Source organism: Homarus americanus, unplaced genomic scaffold, assembly GCF_018991925.1.
Source record: "Homarus americanus isolate GMGI-L3 unplaced genomic scaffold, GMGI_Hamer_2.0 scaffold57980, whole genome shotgun sequence".
Lineage (NCBI taxonomy): Eukaryota > Metazoa > Arthropoda > Malacostraca > Decapoda > Nephropidae > Homarus > Homarus americanus.
Window position 1 is genome coordinate 1,515,231 of NW_024716703.1, and position 6,000 is coordinate 1,521,230.

Sequence of the window (6,000 nt, forward strand, 5' to 3'; positions counted from 1 at the left end):
GGCACTATAAATTCTTGAAGTCGGTAAAACAGTGGAGCATCGAGCGGGTATGAATCTTGCATGTACTGGTGGGAGCGTGCTGGCTGGGTCGTCATTTCAACTAATGCTAGTAATGGAGGAAACGAGTAAGATGACGTAGGATAAGATCTAGGGATTTGTGAAAACAATGAACAAAAAAATACCGTAATGTCAAAAGCTCTCTGGTACAGGATCATCCAAAGGTCACCTGAATATTACAAAACCTTGGAAAGGGAAAAAAACAAAAAACAAAAGAGCATCCCGACGCAGGAATGTCATAAGAAAATATAAATATGTTATGTAGGAAATAAAAGCAATATTATATCATAGTATATTATAAACTATAAATTATATGACCTACGTTACAATACAAGAGTCTAATGAAAATAGCAGAGCACCCCGCAATATTTCAAACCACCTTTCTAATACTCGGAAACCGATTTATTTAACATAAAAAAGAACATCGTGATAATCCAAAACGCTATACCATATCAAAACAAAGGAGCATCACAACTCCAAATCTCCTCAGTAGCACACCGAAACCTCCTCAATAATTCACCAAAACAAAGGAGGATCGCAACACCAACCAAGCCTTCTCTATAACACACCTAAACAAAGGAGCATCGACGCACTTACAAGACGTCTATAATGATAAACCAACACGTCGTCACTACTCTCTCGCTCGCGCTAATATAAGCTGATCGTGAAATCTGACTTATGTATCAATTTAAGGGACTTGGTAGAAGGGGAACGTGGAACTGCAGGGTGGAGGATATATCCGCCTTGTCCCCCTCCCCTCTCTCCCTGCCTTAGCATGATGGATTAGCTGTGAGCCCCGGACGGACATGTGTCTTGTAGTAGTCTGGGTTCTGATACACCGGGGATGGCGTCTATTGTCACCCGGATAACCTAGAGCAGGATGATGAGACTCACACAGCCTCCTACTGTCTCGCTAGGCCTAATGCCTCCTCACCGGCGTTGACTATTATTTAATGATATCTTAGAAATGCTTGATAGTGTTGTTTGTCTTCGTAATAATTATGTATTTTAACATTTATGGTTCTTCAGCACCATCTACTGAGGCCGTTTTTCACACGAAGAATTACCCACTTTAATGCTACCTGGGTGGTAGATTAGGTTATGTTAGGGTAAGCTTCAGGTATAGTAAGTTCGTGTGTCTAATTTTCAGGTGATTTAAAAATTCTTGTACTCATAAAATAACGTAAGGAATTGTTTGTTTATTGGTCGCCCATAAAGCTTTAATGGAGGGAAGAATCAACGATATTATGTTGTTAAGAATTTATATCTGAATTTAACATGACATCTCGACATTATTCTTAAAATCAGTTCATGAGTAACAACACCCAGCTGACGGTATACGGGTCGAGGGCTCCCGTCACCTTGGAGACAACATGGCAACTGGGAGCCGAGGGAAAGGTGTGGAGATTATGAAACACGTCTGGGATCTTGTTGGGTTACACACACACACACACACACACACACACGCTCGAGTTACTGCACCACGTGAACACCACACCACCCGATGTCTCCATGACCACGTGAGATCCTTCATGTCAAAACCTACGGACGAGTTACTGAACCACGTGAACACCACACCACCCGATGTCTCTATAACCACGTGAGGTCCTTCATGTCAACACCTACGGACGAGTTACTGAACCACGTGGACTACGTGACCTCACACAGTATGGCAAGAGACCAGCCCAGGCGATCAACTGCAAACTATAATAATTTGCATGTTCAATTCATGTTCCTTCTCCTTTCAGTAATGAAAGCTTTTGTTAAACGACCCACCCACCCCATGTCTTTGTATGTAATAAGTCATTTTTGTCTAATGTATATTTTCAGCCTTCGGGCTGCAGAACCTTTTCAATTAACCGTTAATTATTATTATTATTATTATTATTATTATTATTATTATTATTATTATATTACAGTATTATTATTACTTCTACTACTACTTTTTTTATTGGCCTCCAGCTTCCCCCAATAGTCACACCTTCGCCGCTATTTTATTACCTTAAATTAAATATCCTAATGCAAAAGTAGTTACTCTAGCTGTGTTGAGTTAGTTGAGCCGCAGATCTATGAGGCATTCAGTGACTGTTGCCTCAGAGCTGCTACTACTACTACTACTACTTTGCTGTCACTCGGAATCGAGTATGACGAGCATCCAGCTATGATACAATGATATGAGTTATTAAGGATATCACGGAACGCGCATGCGTGCGTAGTGTCAACAAAGGCTGTAAGAGACTGCTCCTTAAAATTCGTATTTCTGACGAATTCAGCGAGTCTACCAATCCCAGCCTGTGCAGACAACTATAGTAAGACTCAGTTATCAGCACAGTGGCATATATTTTTATTTTACTTTCGGACTTTGTCATTTTTGGGGATAAAACATCTGGTCCTACCACCCGATCCCTCTGAGCAAAGTTTTTCAAGTTTGCGCATGCGCAATGTGATAGTGTGGCGTAGCAGTGACGTCATTACCACTCCACCTGACTGCAGTGTTGCCAACGTGCCCTATGCCCGCCGTTAAACGCTCCCATTCGTTGGAAACGGCGGCAGTAGGTGACAGTGATGCTGACGACTTTCTTCTTGAAGACACGTCAAAGAAGAAGCAGAAACCTCAGAAGTTAGGGTCTCCAGCAGGGGCCACGGCTCCCCCTTGCACCCCTTCTGGGGCTGTAGAGGGTGGACTCCTGTCATCAGGGTCCCCAAGTGAGCCTACATGTGGCTCAATGACCGACCCTCCGCCGACGATGGACATAGGGGATTCCCTTTGTCTCCCTGCCCCGTCGCGCCTTCGTCGTCTCGCCTTCCCTCGGGACTTGCCTCTGAGCACACGGACGACCTGGTTCTTCCGTCACTGCTCTCCACTTCAGGACTCAACACTTCGCCTCCGCCGAGGTCCCACAGCCGTGATAGTCACCACACAAATGGACGAGACGGTACGCCTGCTCACTCAGGTGGGCTTTCCTGCTCCCCAGGGGGAGGTGATGCTGAAGTTCACCATCATCACCCCAGAAACTCGTCGTACCAAGGTAATGGTTCGCCACGTACCCTGGGAGATCCCTATCGACGATCTTCGCCCTCTTCTCCCACAACTACTGGACATGGAACGCCGCATCAACCCGGTCTCCAAACGTCCATCCAACGAACTCATCGGCTGGTGGGTGGGCCCCCTCCCCCCGAAGGTGAATGTAGGACCAATTCACAACTGTCCTCTCGACCGATTTATCGGAACCCCGAAAATCTGTGGTCGTTGCCAATCGTGGAAACACCGCACCTGGGAGTGCACGAGGATGGTCGCCTGCGGTTTCTGTGCAGGTCCTCACGAAACAGTGGAATGCAAATCGAAAATTCAGAACAAAATCCCAGTTATTCCACGGTGTGTCAATTGCCATGGCAGTCACCACGCCTGGAATGCCAATTGCCCACAGCGTCCTGGCACTCGCCCGGGGAAAACTTACCTTGTACCACCGCCCTCATCTCTGACGAAACCCCTGTCAACCAAACCTCACTCCTATCCACCACCGCCTCTTCCATCCACCAAGGATTTCCCATTGATCTCCTCTCCTCTACCATCCCCCCTACCACCCATCCTTTCTCCCCTCCCTCCCTCTCCCTACCGTTCTTGGAACAAGGTTGTTGCCGGCCCTGCCACACAGTCACCACCATCTCCTGCCCACCCGGACCCCCGCTGTCTCTCACCAGCACCACCACCTCTTACTCAACTGAACCCTCACCGTCGCTACCACCACCACATGCCCAGTCGGGCTCTCGGCAATCCTCGCCGCCACCTCCAGTTCCTGTACAGGTACACCAAGTTGGTTCTATGGAAACAATCACAGATGTGGCACGTGTAGGGGGTGGGCTACATCTAGTGCGGGAGGGGTGGCGGCAACGTCTTTCCGACGTTGGTGCTTGTCTGCCTCGTTATGCAGTCGGGCTAACACATACACACAAAGTTCCATAGACACCCATACAAACACAAGCTTGTTCGGGCAGACTTGTACAGACGGATGCATGGACGGACGGATGAAAGCTTAGAACACTTGTACGGACGAATGAACACCTGGAGACGATAGAGAAGACACACAGACGGACAAACGTTTAGGTAAGTCCGTAGCTCACCTCTGATACCATAACAACTAAATAAAACATCTGAATTATCCAAAGGTTATATCTTATATTAAAACACAATCTCTCTCTCTCTCTCTCCCATTCTCTTCACCACACCATCATGCTCTCTTTACCGTTCGTCTCTTTATCTCTATTTTTATCACTATCTCACAAACATGACGTCAGAGGACCATTAAAACATGACGTCAGAGGACCATTAAAACATGACGTCAGAGGACCATTAAAACATGACGTCAGAGGACCATTAAAACATGACGTCAGAGGACCATTAAAACATGACGTCAGAGGACCATTAAAACATGACGTCAGAGGACCATTAAAACATGACGTCAGACCAAGTATATATACAAAAATATTCACCCCTACAATTAACACCTCTAATACTATACTAATCCTTATTATTATTCCCTAACCTGCCAGTGGGTGTTGTGTCAGGTCGTGTGGGTGTTTGTCAGTCGTCAGTTAGATACTCAGCTTAAATCCCCAGCTTAGACATTCAGCTTAGACCCTATGATCCCTAGCATAAATATTCAGCTTAAACATTGAGAATAGAACAACAGCTTATATATTCAGCTTAAACATTGAGAATAGAACCACAGCTTATATATTCAGCTTAAACATACAGTAGAGATCCTGAGCTTATACTGTATATTCAGCTTAGATCCTTACTTTACATACTCAGCTTAAGTTTGAGAGAGAGAGAGAGAGAGAGAGAGAGAGAGAGAGAGAGAGAGAGAGAGGCCACCGATATCAACCAATAAAAAACAAAATAATAACAGTAAACACACAATCACGCAAGGAGGAGGGGGAGGAGGAGGAAGAAGAGGAGGAGGAGGAAGAGGAGGAGGAGGAGGAAGAGGAGGAGGAGGAAGAGGAGGAGGAGTTTCTCTTGCCATTAGTGAAGTAATTTATATCCTCTCCTGAGCATTAAAAAAAATATTCTCACTCTCCTCACCCTTCCCATCACCCCCCCCCCTCCCTCCTGTCTGATAAAAAAAAACAGTTTTAAAACTCCACTAATGTATTGTTCAGAAATTGTGAACTCCGAGAATATATATATAACCTAACCTAACCCAACCAAGTCCTCTAACTTGGATGATACAGTTACATACAATTTCACAGTACCAGTTGTAGTTGGGAGGAGGACAATTTTATAACGTAATTATGTTCAAGAACCAATTTTTGTGTCGTAAATTAAGAGTCAGTTAGATACATTTCGCTTGTCCAGTTAATGAAAAAAGTTAAGCCGTAGGAACTGGTGAGAATCTGGGAGGGAACTATTGTGGTAGAGAAAAAATACATCTGCAAAACACATACACACACACACACACACAAACACACACGCGCACACACACACACACGCGCACACACACACACACACACACACACACACACACACACGAGAAAATATCTTGGCAATTTGTAGGCGTCACTTGAAACATACCCCAGCGAAACTGTCTCAGACTACACATTACTCTCTCTCTCTCTCTCTCTCTCTCTCTCTCTCTCTCTCTACGGTAAAACATTTTGTACCATTTTAAAGGAAACAAATTGATTCACAAAAAAATAAATTTCGTAATTTTGGTTTTAAATTTCGTGATTTGTTGTTTACACTGATAAATTTTTTAAGTGTTTTTGTTTGATTTATATAGTTGGTCTCTTGGTTTGTTTTATTTTTTGTTTGTTTGTTTGTGTTTGTTTGTTTTTCTAGGGGGGAAGTTGTATCCATTATATGTTAAGTAAATTTTAGGATAATTTATATTTTTACTTTATTTTTATGGATGGGGCGGAGGAGGGATTGAGGAAGGAGGG